The sequence below is a fragment of the Pteropus vampyrus genome, unplaced genomic scaffold, assembly GCF_000151845.1.
Source record: "Pteropus vampyrus isolate Shadow unplaced genomic scaffold, Pvam_2.0 Scaffold13, whole genome shotgun sequence".
NCBI lineage: Eukaryota > Metazoa > Chordata > Mammalia > Chiroptera > Pteropodidae > Pteropus > Pteropus vampyrus.
The window spans coordinates 7,098,094-7,111,527 of record NW_011888794.1 but is presented as its reverse complement, the minus strand read 5'-3'; the positions used below and the strand labels follow the sequence as shown (position 1 = coordinate 7,111,527).

Genomic DNA, 13,434 nt, shown 5'->3' with positions numbered 1-13,434 from the left:
ACCTAGGAGCAGGCAGGTGTGCTATGGAATAGGAGCGGAGGGAGACTTCATTTCCTAGGGAAGGGCACTTTAAAAAAGATGGAGAGAAGACTTTCTATACACGTAGCCGCTGGAGCCAGGGCACAGAAGTAGGAAAGTGCTTATTGGTTTGCAGAACTGACACTAGATCTATATGCTTCGTGGAAGTGGGAGGGTGTCCCATGAGGATTAAGACCAGAACGGTTGGGGCCAGAATGCGGAGGCTCTACAAGTGCCTAAAACATGTGGATTTGATGCTGTAAATAAAGGTTTGGATTAGAGTGATATAATAACACCTGTGTTGCGAAGAAGCTGCTCCTGGCTGTACAGGCACCTGTACAGGTGGAGTTTGAGGCACAGAACTGTTATGTAACTTTCCAAAAATGACATAGCCAGAAAGTGATGGAAAGAGGGCCGTTTCTAAATCTGGTGCTTTTAACTATTTTGTGTTATTCTTACAGTTTTTGTGTAGAACACCATTAGCATAACAAACTGTAGAGTTTAGAAGTCACCTTATTCGGATTTGTTTTGTACCTTTAACTGGAATGTCTGCCTTCATTCTTTAGCTCACAAGGTTGTCTTGAATAACCTTGGGTCACTCTTCAATTTGAATTGTTCCTCATTCTTCATTAGACTGAACCTTAGTTATTCAGACTAGTTTTATGATTTCATTACAAATGTAGTCTTTTACTGCTTTCCAACATGACCCCAGCTTTTTTAGAAAGGCTAGTCTCATTATTTTGGTTCGCAACACATACTAAATTGTTCTTTGAACTCTAAGTTCCTTGATGGGGGAGAACTGCATCTTACTACATTGTTGTAGATTTTTAATAAAGTCTGATACAATTGACCTTAGGTTGCCCCTGTCAATCAGGATTCCCCAACCAGGGTCTCTAACCAGGCTTAGGTAGAATTCCTCTCTTCTTTGTTATTTTGTTACAAATCCCCAGGAATGTTATGTTGTAACATGGGCCACTTCATATTGCAAATTATCTGTTTATGTATTTCTTCCACCACACTGTGTTACTTTTGTTTGACTTTGATTCATAAAGGCAGGAGTAATCTGTGGAGCTGATAAGACTATCTTTCTCAAAGTTGGAGAGTGTCATGTAATTCTTGATGGGTCTTGAACAGACTGGGCTTGTGCCTAAGAAGGCAAGAGGCTCTTCTAGGCTTTCAGGTGGCCTGTATTGTAGTAGATCTTACGTTTAAGAGAGACGTACTACGTTAAAATACAGAATCTCAAAGGTTAGGCAGAGAAGAGCACTGGAAGGAGAATTTCTGACCATAGAGCACCTTTGACCAACTCATTTCAACTCATTCCACCTCATTCCACCTCATTCCACATCCCGAGTTTCTCCTAACTCTTAGAATTCTCTTTTATTGTCACTGATGAAACGATTTTTCTTTGTACTCTGTCTATTCACTTAATTACTTGCAAGATGCTAAAGCACCTAAACTATTATTAAATCTGGTCTATGAACTTCACCTAAAATTGTAGTTTAAGAAATATTTAGTATGAAAGCTTATGTTTCTGAAGATATTTAGAGGGTACAGATGATCTTTATACAATGATTTATTATCCCAGTTTATTTTTGACTGAATTTTTTCTTAAGTCTTTATTAGAACCTTCACAAAATCAATATTTTAAAATACAACTCCAACAGTAGCCACCTTGGCAGATTAAAAAATATGTATGTACATATGTGTATATATATGTATATTTTAGGGGGAGGTGTGTTTATTTAATTCCTTGGTGGCCAGCAGCACAGAAAGCATTAGCTTTTGCTGATTTGAACTTAAAAGTTTCAGGCACTTCTACAGTGTAGTGGTTAGGTTTAAATAATGCACTAAGTGGTACATTGGTTCTTTGTAGGACTTAATTATATGCATGGAATAACTTCACTGAGCAGACTTGACTCTAGCTTTGTCTAGATAACAGATTTATTTCACTCTTTGCCTTTTTCGTGTTTTCTCTTTGGAGCTTTCTCTTAAGGGGGAATTGTGTATTTCTACTAAGCTTTTGAATTTTTTGAATTTTTAGAAGTGTCATCTTTTGAAACGTTTTAAAAATAGAAATTTTTAAAGGACAAAAATTCAACCAAGTAAATTTAAAGATCTAATTGGTTTTATTGAACGATTTATGATTGGGCAGCATCCCATCTAGGAAATTGATAGGTGCTCTGAGGAGGGAGAGGCTGAAACTGCAGTCAGCTTAGGTAGTAAGTCGTGGTGGGGCTTACCACAGTGACTCCATTTGTTTGTTTGTTTGTTTGTTTAACAAAAGATATTAAGAGACCATAATCAGCTGTGTTCCTGTTTTTGAAAAGACATTTTCCATAGAGTTAACGATAGTATAGCTTTAACTTTCTCAGTGTACAGATGAGGAAACTGAAGCACAGAGAGTATCAACAATTTGCTGTTATAAGTGGCAAAATCGAAAATAGAATGCAAATACTGGAGTAAAAATTCAGTACTCATTTTCACCAAGCTGTGGTGACCACTTCTTTTTTTTTTTTTTTTTTTTTTCAATTTATTATTATTTAGGCCTACAGCACCTGGTCTTCCTAGGTGGTCTCCCATGCAAGTACTAACCAGGTCCAACCCTGCTTAGCTTCCGAGATCAGACATTGGGCTTGTTCAGGGTGGCATAGCCATAGACCATGCATGGACCATGGCTCCACTGGGATGCGAACCCAGGGCCTTCTGCGTGTAAAGCAAACATGCTAACTGCTACACTATGGAACCACTTCCAGACCACTTCTAATTTAAATTATTGATCAAAAACAACATATTTTGAAATTGAAAATTGAATTAAAGCATTTTGTAATTTGTAAATTCGCTTTTTTATTTGGGAAAGATGAGATGCTTATTTTGTGGTGTGATGGTATTGGAATCAGGGAGACCTTTACTTTTTAGTGGCTCACCTAATTGCTGTTTACGCTTCTCTGAAAATCTGGTTGATTCTGTCTTTTTTAAGTCTAAGAATATGTGCAAAGGTAAAGCACTATATTGTGTATCTTTGCCTTATCTAGCAGTTTTGAGTTGAAGACACCATAAGGCAGCCTTAGAAATAGTGCGTTTTCATTTTATTCTGAAAGAACATATTTTCTTGGAAACCCCAGGTTGCTAACATCCAAGGTTGTACACAGAGGTTTTTGTTTCTGTTTTTGGTAGAGTGAGTGGGGCTGGAGGGAAAACAGGATGGACGCAGAGGTCTCCTTCTTGTCCCCTTTGAATTTCACCTCTTTTGAAGTGGTCTCTCTTTGACTAGTGCTGCATTATAATGATATCCTCTGGCCCAAGTGTATACCAAACTTCATTCCCTTTGTTTCACCTTTAAACATCTAAAAATGACTGTTCCCAAAATTTACTCCTAGAGGAGAACAACCATGAGTTAAAAAGAGAAAATAAAAAGCACCGTGGTAGTATGAATTATAAAGTGATTATTGCTCTCTTGTCTTGAGGGGCCTACCCTATTATTCTTCACTTTGCCTTGCGATAGCTCGCCTGAAGAGGTGGAACAACTTCAAGGCATTTTGCTGGAATTTCTAATCCCTGGCTTTTGACCTGTCCACAGATGGAGAGCTACTTTTTACATCCCATCACCTAGATGCTTCCTCCCAAACACATTAATGACCAAGACCAGAAAAATAAGATTCCTGTTCTGCATCCCACCCCTGTACCTTTTTTGTTTGTTTTGTTTCAGTTTTCTGAGAGAGAGAGAGAGAGAGAGACACAGAGAGAGAGACACAGAGAGACACACACACCTGTTCCCCCAGGAGATTTCTAGTGAATGATCTCAATCTTCAAATAAGAAACAACCTTTGCAGCATCATTAATATAACAACTATGCCTTCACATAATACACTGTTCATAGCAGTCATACAGTAAGAGTTTATGCAAAGGGTGTTGAGGTTTGCTTCCTCATTTCATCTCCATTTAACTCCTAAGCATAGATATATTCATAAAGAATATTGGTAGTTCTTTATAAGGTTATATATTAACTACTAGAATTATAAAATACTTTATCAGTACCACTTTGATGTAAATGTACCCTTGGTACACTCTTTTGGAAAAGATTAGAATGGTTAAAATACTTTTTAGATGAAATAGTAATAGATCATGCTGAAGAACACTGGAAGAAACTGATGGCTTTATACTTGATTTTTAGGGGAACTCCTTGGAGACAGCCTTCTATTTTGAAATAGTTCCAGTTTCTTTAATAAGCATTTGTAACTATCTCTTTAGTTTATATTGTTTGTGAAATTATAATGTTCAAAGATAAGCCTTCTTGACTTTTTGTCTCAAAATACATATTGCCTGGCTGCTTCTATTGATATTGTAAAATGCTAAAAATGACTGGCTGTTCTCTTAAACTGTGCAAGTTTTCAGATTTTAAGGTGTGTTTTGCAGTAATTTTTTTTTTAGTGAATAACCTATAAATCTGGTTTCAACTGCCTGTAGACTTGACTGCCTCAAGCATAAAGGGGGTATAAAAAGAAAGTTGCTACCTCAGCAAGTTGAAAATAATTTTCTCCTCTCACAGCAGCATTTGCTAAATCAAGTAAAAATTGCATGGTAACATTTGAAGAATCATAAAAATATAACTACTCTACTTTTTTGGCCTTTGTTTTCTTTTGACAGTAGAATATTGGCATTTCGACTTATGTTACAGTCTCTGGAAATTCTGACTTTTTGAAAAATATAGGATTTGGAAGTAGGTAAAGAACACTTTACCTCCAGATAATTTTTAGAAGGAGCAGAATGCATTTCCAGCAATACAAAATTTTCATGTAGAAATTGAGAAGCATTTGTGAAGTCATAGAGTGACAAAAGCAGAGAAGAAGAGGTAAGAAATATGCAGTGATAATGTAAAGTATGAAGAGTGTCAAATCAGAGGTACTGATCATGGAAAAGAAGCACATTGGTGATGTAGGGAATGAGGAAACGCTGCATTACCCTGCAGGGCTGGGCAGGGCGTAGATGTGCCTTGATATTGTAACTCTGTAACACCCACTAGATGGGTGTGAGTGTGTGCACATGTGAGTGCTCCTCACACATATTACAGTTTTACAGCCTCTAAAGTAGAGACGAATAGCTGCTCTCATCCTTCATCTTGTTGGGTATGTCATAGCTACCCAACAAAACCTCTTGTTGTGGCAGGCACTTTAGTGTCACTGAAGGTACGACAGTCTTCTTAACAGTAGTCAGTCGTGATGCAGAGAAATATGTAACCCTATACCATAATGTCTGTACCGAAATACACATAGTAAGTATATATGCCTGTTATACACAAGGCACTGTGTTGTTGGGATCATGTACAAGACAGGCAGGATTTGAACCTGTCGTATAGTGGTATTTTACTTGCAGGGTGGTGTTGTAGCAGTTAACTCAGACTTGGGAAGTCTGGAAATTTTTCCAGAATTGATGGTGTTTAAGCAGAGTATGTTGTATATGCCATCTCATAATATGGTGTCTGGTCTTTGTCTAGGAAAAACACAAGGCAGATTCATTGATGCACTCATTCAACAAATAATTCTTGAACATCTGGTTATGGCAGGTACTTTCTTTTGTACAATCAGATGTAATCTTATGGGGAGAAAGCCATTAGCTACATGTCCAAACCCATTGCATCTGTAAAATATACGAGAGAGGAGAAGGGACATTTTTCCATAAGAGCTTGTAAAAAGGGAATTTTGGTGTCTTCGTGGTGGTAAGATAATGCTTCCCTGAGATCTGGAGTCTGAGTGGGAATTAAATAACCTAAGTAAGGGGAAAGCAGAATATGAAAGGCTATAACAGTAGAGAGGGTGGTGGGTACAGACATCGGAAGGGCCAGGATGGGAGGAGGCCAAGATGGAAAGGCAGCGTAGGGAGATGGGGCTGGGAGATACTCAGGTGCTAGATTGTGTAGCTCAGGCCATGACGAGCACAGTGACTTTTGTTTTTATTGTGGAGGCAGTAGAAATCAGTTGAATTTTATCAGGATGGGCGGGTTGAAGTAGGGCTGACATAGTTATGTTTTGAAGTGTCCTTGCATTGAAGAAAATGGATTGGCGCTGGGAGGAGTGGATGGATGGAATGGTGGCGATGGTTGCTATGGAGAGCAATAGACTGAGTTGAGATACTTAGGTAAAATGGGCAGAGCTTTTTGATGGATTGGATATGAGAGTGAGAGAAGGAAGTGTCAAGCGGTTGGTTCCTAGGTTTTTGGCTTGTGTACCTGCTTTGATTATAAAGGGACTCTTAGAAGAGGGCCACATTTCCGAGGGTCAGATCATGAATTTGAGTGTGAGATGCCTTGTAGTCATGTAAAGTAAGATTCCAGTGAGTCATTAGGAAATACTAATCTTGCACTCAGAAGAGAAGACTGGATTAGAGATATACATTCGGAGTCGTTTGGGCATTGCTGATGATTGAAGCAGCAGGTGGATGAGATCAGCTAAGGCCACACTGTCCAGTTCGGTAGACATCAGCCACATGTGGCTACTGAACCCTTGACATGTGCCTAGAGCAAAATGAGATGTGCTGTAAATGTAGAATACACACTGAGTTTGGAAGACTTAGTACAAAAAGGAAATGGAAGTATCTCTCATTAATTTTATATCTTTACTTATTGAAATGTTTTCAATATGTTTTATTAAATACATCATTGAATTAATTTCACCTGTTTCTCTTTTAAAATATGGCTACTAGAAAACTTTAAATTACAAATGTAGCTTGCATTATATTTCTGTTAGACAGCACTGCTGTATGATCTAAAGACCAAGCTTTGAGTAAGAAGAGACTAGATTCAAGCACTGAGAAATTTCAGCATTTTTAATGGAGAGTTAGTCTTTAAAGAGCTGCCAGAGAGGGGAAAAGCATTGGAATGCATTATGAAAATCATCGATTTTTCTCAAAAAAAGAAAGTGGGCATATTTCTAAGACTTCTGTGACAAAATTATTTGATTAGGTCAGTATTAGTTTGTTGACTTGCTGATATTAAAGATTCAGAGCAGTTTTGAAAACATTCTTTATAAATTTAAGTATCTGAAGTTCCATTCTTTTAATTACTCTAAGTCCCCCAAAACTCCTCTGAATATAAAATGCAGTAGCAGCATTTTAGAAGACACTCCATCATGGATATTAAGTTAGATGTTAAGAAAAAAACATTTTTTATTTTACTAAATTCCTAAACAGGACCTTGATAAGTTTGAAAATTAATAAAGGTAGATTTTGTAAAACACCTAATATGAAACATTAAATATAAGCATTGATGGAAACTTGCTAAATAAAGTCAACATTGGATTTTGGAATTGATTCAGTTTGTTTCGTTTTGAGAGAGAAACAGGAACATATATAAGTTGAAGTGTCCAAAATTGATTGATAATCATGATAAAGTTAATGAAATAATTTTTCCTTTTGCCATAAATATATTGTAATCTTGGATCCAGATTATTAATTGAATATTTTTTTTTCTGGTCAGTTAAAATAGTTTGATTGATGCCTTATTATTTTGTAAGCTCCTATAAAGCAAGGATCAAGTCTTTTCATATTTTTATAGTCTTCCTAGCATTTAGCAGGGTACAAGGTACACTGTAGACACATGCTTGGGGAACAGATGTAATGTCATCTTAATTAGTGTCAGTGTCTTCATTATACTGTTTTTGTATTCTCAAGGAATGTGAAATTTGTTCAAGTTTTTTGTAGAGGAGAAATTTATTTTTGAAATGAATGTTGTGAAATTTTTAAAAGTTTTATGAAAAAATGTAATCTATGGAAATGTAGGAAATAACCCATTAAACAAAGCTTTCTCTATTAATAATTACTTCTAACTAAATACCAACACACACTCACAAGGATATATTTGTATTTAGATGTAAATTTTGAAACATGTTGATAAAATTTATTTGCTTGGGACAATGTCTCCTATAGTGTTCTCTCTCAAAGCAATGTTAATAGAAACTACTTTCAGAAATTTGTTAAATTAGTATAAGTTTGTCTTAGGTCCTAATTGTTTCTTTTCACATCTGCTATTTTTTGGTATGCTAAACATTTTCCCTTTTCTCTTTGATATTTCAGAATTGCTTGTTATCTTGGAGATCCTGGTTAGCTCGGAGTCCCTGGTTATGAAAGCTTTAAGGTTATGAGATTGTAGTTCATTCTTAGGGTGTTTGATGAGGCAGAAAAGTAGCATTTAGGTGCTTTGCAGTCTAGTAAGCTGGCATAGGGTTTCAGTTCACTGGGATTTTCCATGAGGACCCTGCCAAGCACAGGTTGCTTTTTTGTTAGCTTTCAATTATGAACATCCAAAAAGACCAAGTATGTGTTACCAGTTAGGACAGAAAGCATGTGACATAGTCTCCTTCGCAGTGTCCTTCCTCAGCTGTGCTTAGAGTGGCAGATATTAGTGACCCTTTCTGCCCAACCCTTTCTGCCGGAGCTGAGAGCCTGAGCCAGTATGCAGGGGGTCTCCTCCCAGGGGTTTGCCATGGTCTTTTGTCCAGGCTGCCTGCCGTTTCCCTCTGTCTGGTTCACTCTGAATTGTGAGTTATACTGATATTTCTCCTGGATTGTGTTAGTTTGACTTCTTTCCTCAGTCGTGCTTCTTAGAAAGGGATATGGTAAGGTTAGCACCCAGGCCTCAACGGAATCTTCTTCGGTTGCTACGTTTTGAAGTTTTACAGCATCAGAATGTACTTTTTTCTTATTTTATTGCTGCTGATAAATTTTTGACTGCTTTTTCTGGTTGTGGTTATTTGCTTTGTTTTTGCTGGTTTTTTCCGTGCTCATTTAATTAGTTACACGTTCATCAGAGAACTTTATAAGCATATCTTAAGTAGGTGTTTCTTTGATAATTAAAAATTGATAATGAAAGTATTTTATATACATATATTAAAAACACGATTGCTCTACCAATACCATGACATTTCAGTACCCGTTTCTGTGTCTGTGTTTACATTATTGTCGGTGCAAAGCGACCGCCCACAATAACATCTATTTGTTGATAAACATATCTGGCTGCTCTTTGCTGCACAAAGACACCTGTCACTGTACTCATTACATTTTCTACCAGTTACAGAGAAAACATTCCTTTTTTGTGATAGTTCTCAATTGAAGACATCTTTATATAATTAGATGTAGTTTCTTAACAAATTGAAAGTTTAAAAAATCGAGATTTTGATTTAACATCATGAAAAAAAAGATAGTGTTGCAATACTGAATAATGAGAAGGGACTTAATATTTAAATGATATGTGACAAGTCATTGTGTACATACTGATGATCTTTAAAGGTCGATGGGGCCTTGAAGTTTTTACCAGCTTATACTTATGTGAATAAGGACTTACTCTGATATTATTTTAATTAAAATGCAAAAACTGGCCCAAGATACATTCTTCTAATATTTGAAAATCTGCTTTTTATTAGTTAGCTTGAAGGCGAGGCCGACCTAACAGAGACCTCACATTACATAGATTAAAGACCATAGGCTTTTTGTTCTCTGTCGTCAAACAATCTAGAGTGGTGGACAAATTCTGCTTTGTGCTGTCATTTAGGGACCCCAGTTCCTTCCACCTTACTGTTTTGTTGTCCCCTAACCCCTGCTTCTCCACCTGTGGTCCTCAGATAAGCAGCATTCACATTGCCTGGTAGCTTGTTAGTAACCGAGACTCTCAGTCTCCACCACAGACCTGCTAAGTCAGCATCTGCATTTTAACAAGAGTCCCTCACTGATTCTTTTTGCAGGTTAAAGTTTGAGGACCACTATTCTAGGGCATTGTCATTGTCTTCATGGTCATACCAGAGTAGCTGCCACATCTGGGTTTCGGCCAGTAGGAAAGGGAGTGACCGCGGAGAGCCGTAGAGTGGGTTCCTGGAGAGGGAAGGTGAAGGGGGCACAGTCACATCTTTGGTTTCCAAGAACTTAGTCTCACGTCCACCTGAAAGGGATACTGAGAAATGTAGTGTAGTCAGCGATTCTCGGACCGTCTGTTTTTTAATTTCTAGTGTATCACAAATGAAGACTTTTCTAAACCGTAAAACTTTGCAGCAATGTCAGATTGCTCTAAAAGTTTCTAAATGCTTATCTCAGTTTCCGTACTTATCCCATCATGGAGTAGTGACAAAGTTTGAGGACTGGCAGTGATCCGTAGACCACACTTGAAGTAGCTGTGTTCTACCTGGACACATTTAAAATTTTTCACTCAGTGATACTGTTCAACTTATGGTAAAGGTGCATGAATCGGTATGAATGAATGAGGCACTATTTTTTTTTTTTTTTTAGTCTTTTATACTTTTTGATATACTGTACCTGTTAATATTCTTCTACTTTAAAAATTATATTTTTAGTGATCATCTTATGTCTGGAAAGGACTTTTCAGCATACAAAGCCCTCTTTCCTTATATATTCGTTATCTATAATAAGTAGTATGTGTGAATTTATTGTATTTGCCTATAAAAGAGGATTGCAGATCATATTGGTGATACCTAGTATGGCACATCAAAGAATGGTCATGTCGGTTATGAATTTTGTAACATACTTTTAGTTATGAGCTACTGTGTATCAGTGCTAGTTTACAGTTGGTGTCACAACACTTATTTGTGCCGTAATTCTATTGGCTAACACTGCTTGACATGGTTTGCTCATTCCTGCCTCAGCATGTTTTTATGGAAAATAAAACTGAATTCGACTGTTGGTGGTCTTATAAAAAGTTTTACCTTATCGCAATAATTTTCATGTGTAAATTGAATTGTTTATAGTTATTGGTAATGCTTTAATGCTTTAAGCAAAAGTGTATTTTAAAAATGCATGATTATGGATTTCTATATATTTAAGACATGTACTTTCAAAGTGGAAAACCAGGCTAATGTGTGAATGTTTTGTTATAGTCAACGTGCTTGTTGCTGTTATGGTCTGTCTGGTGTCGCCCTGGAGCACTATTTTTTTTTTTTTTTTGCCTAAGTACTCTATATATGAACTAATAGGTATGCAGGAAGGCTTTGTGAAAGCATTGCCAAAGAGCAGACTTGCAAACTTGAATCGATTTGTGTTTGAAACTGATATTAATATATGATGTGATTTTGAATAGTTGAAATTTTTTATTAGAATTATTAGTTAATTCGAATTAATTAATTTGAATTTTATCCCAAAACTGGGTTACCATGAGGGATTACTGAGAAAAAGAAAATAGTTGTGAAAACACCATTGTATAATCTTGATCTTCAATTAGATTTATACCTACCTCTTGAGAAGCAGTGTGGTTGATGGTTAAGAGCAAGGGCTCTGAAGTCCAGCTCCCTTGAGCTAGGCTCACTCCTGGTTCTGCCACTGCTTTGCTGTAGCCTTGAGCACATCAATTAACTACTTGCTGCCTCAGTTTGCTCATCTGTTAAATGCCAATTGTAACGCCCAACCCATATTATAATAATGAGGATGAATGAGTCAATACACACAAAGTGCTTCGAACACTGTCATATGCTGAGCACCCAGTAAATGTTTGCAGTTCTTCCTATTGTGTGTTAAACCTGGACTTTCATGATTTATGGTCAGTAAATAAATTCATGTGATTTGAAAATATGTAGATTTCTGATGTCAATTTGTGAAAAAGTTGATGTCCTTTACTCTATTTTGGAATAGCTTATATAGTCTCTAAAAGGCTTACTTTGATAAAGACAAAATCTTTGCATCATATGGATTTTGAATCTTGTAATAAAGTATATCTTACCATTTGGTAATTTTACTAGTGTCTTAAAGATAAAATGGTACAGATAGAATATTTCATATTATTTAATTATTTCACTTATGCAGAATAGAAAGACATTTGAGGGAAGAAATTGTCACTGTTCAGTCCCTTATTATGGATGTGAATTTAGTAGGTCTCAGAAGCGGAAGGCAGGTAATTTCACATTCCTGTTCAACTGTTGCATCATTATTAAGTTTTTTCGTAAATAAGGATTTCACTTGGGAATAATGGGAAGTCCTCCTCAAAAATTAAATGTTTAAAGCCAGTTATGTATTATGTAAATTTATGGGACAATATAAATTTTTTTAAGATTAAGTACATTTTTGAGAAAGATATCTTTTGAGTCTAGATTGTGAAGAAAGAAAGATTATATAGCCTTACCTTAAGTAAGGGGTTGGAAACTACAGAGGTCCTTAGTCTAAATCTGGCCCACTTCTTTGTTTTGTAAATAAAGTTTTATTGGAACGCATCCAGACCATGCTTTTGTGTTATGGGGCAGAGTTTAGTAGCTGTGACAGAGATCCTATGGCTGGAAAAACCTACTATTTTTACTATGTGGCCCTTTACAGAAAAAGTTTGCTGATTTCTGCCCTAAGTAATTAGTGAAATAGATTAGTTCATTATTACTTAGAAAACACTGAGGTTGGAACAAGTAGTACAAACTGCTTATCCAATGTTTGTCAAAAATAACTCTCTAAAACAATCCTTTTTCTTATGCTTACTCATAATGATTGGTATGAATGAAGCTGCCTCGCAGATTAGTAAATCCTAAATATTTGATCGGAATGTGCTGGTACTTACAATGGGGCTTTCTATGAAATACAGAATTGTCAGGTGTTTTTGAAATGGTCTGCTGATTTTAATAGAACTTTTCCATTATGTCCTAGGGCAGATAGAAATCCTTCATTGGTTTCAACTGAGAATTTCTATCACACCTGGACAACTTTTGAATTTTATAGAAAACTTAAACCTCAGATAGTTTTTGTCAAATCAGTTCTGCTTAAGGGGGAAGCAGAATGGATGTGAGGTTGAAAAACCTGTTAAAACATAAATCCTGAGTAAAATATAAACGTTTGTCTTTAAATAACCAAATACACTTAGTAGCCAATCATATTTTAATTAACCCGATTTATCTGCAACAAGCATATTATTTTGGATTAGAAATTGAATTTATGAAAATCAAAATTCCTGCCTCGATTTAACAAAGGCCAATGAGGCTCAGGGGACTTGGCTTGAAGGGTCTAATACAATCCAGTTTTTCAGTATTGGCTGCCTACTTAGTCATATTTTTCCTTTTTGTATTTGTATCCTCAGACTTATTCCCTGAAATCCAGTGCACAGTTTTCACTTTTGACCTTATTCTATTTATAGAAATTGCATTACGGTTTCCTCAGAACTTTTACACTTCATCCAACCACTTTGGTGTACTGGGGCTGTAACTAACGTAGTGATAATAAGCAAACATGCCGTTTAACACGTGTAACCAATAATAGGCAAATGCCATCATTCAGAACATCAGGCCCTGAACTTTAACTAAGTTAAACAGAGCAATGCAATCTTTATAGCTCATCCACACACTTAAAGAATGTAATAATTTTGAAGAGTACATTAGTTTTCTGTAAAAGTCATGATTAATTTTATATATCAAATTGCGAGGTGTATGCAAATAAAACTGCTTTCCTTTCTCA

The 13,434-nt window shown here is 36.3% G+C and overlaps 1 protein-coding gene and 1 pseudogene across 3 annotated transcripts in view; one reads left to right on the top strand and one right to left on the bottom strand.

Annotated features, from left to right (window-relative positions):
* Positions 1–13,434, top strand: part of TDRD3 (tudor domain containing 3) — a 147,347-nt gene that overhangs the window by 1,125 nt on the left and 132,788 nt on the right. The gene's annotated exons all lie outside the window — the stretch shown is intronic.
* On the bottom strand, positions 2,565–2,680 carry LOC111733343 (annotated as a pseudogene).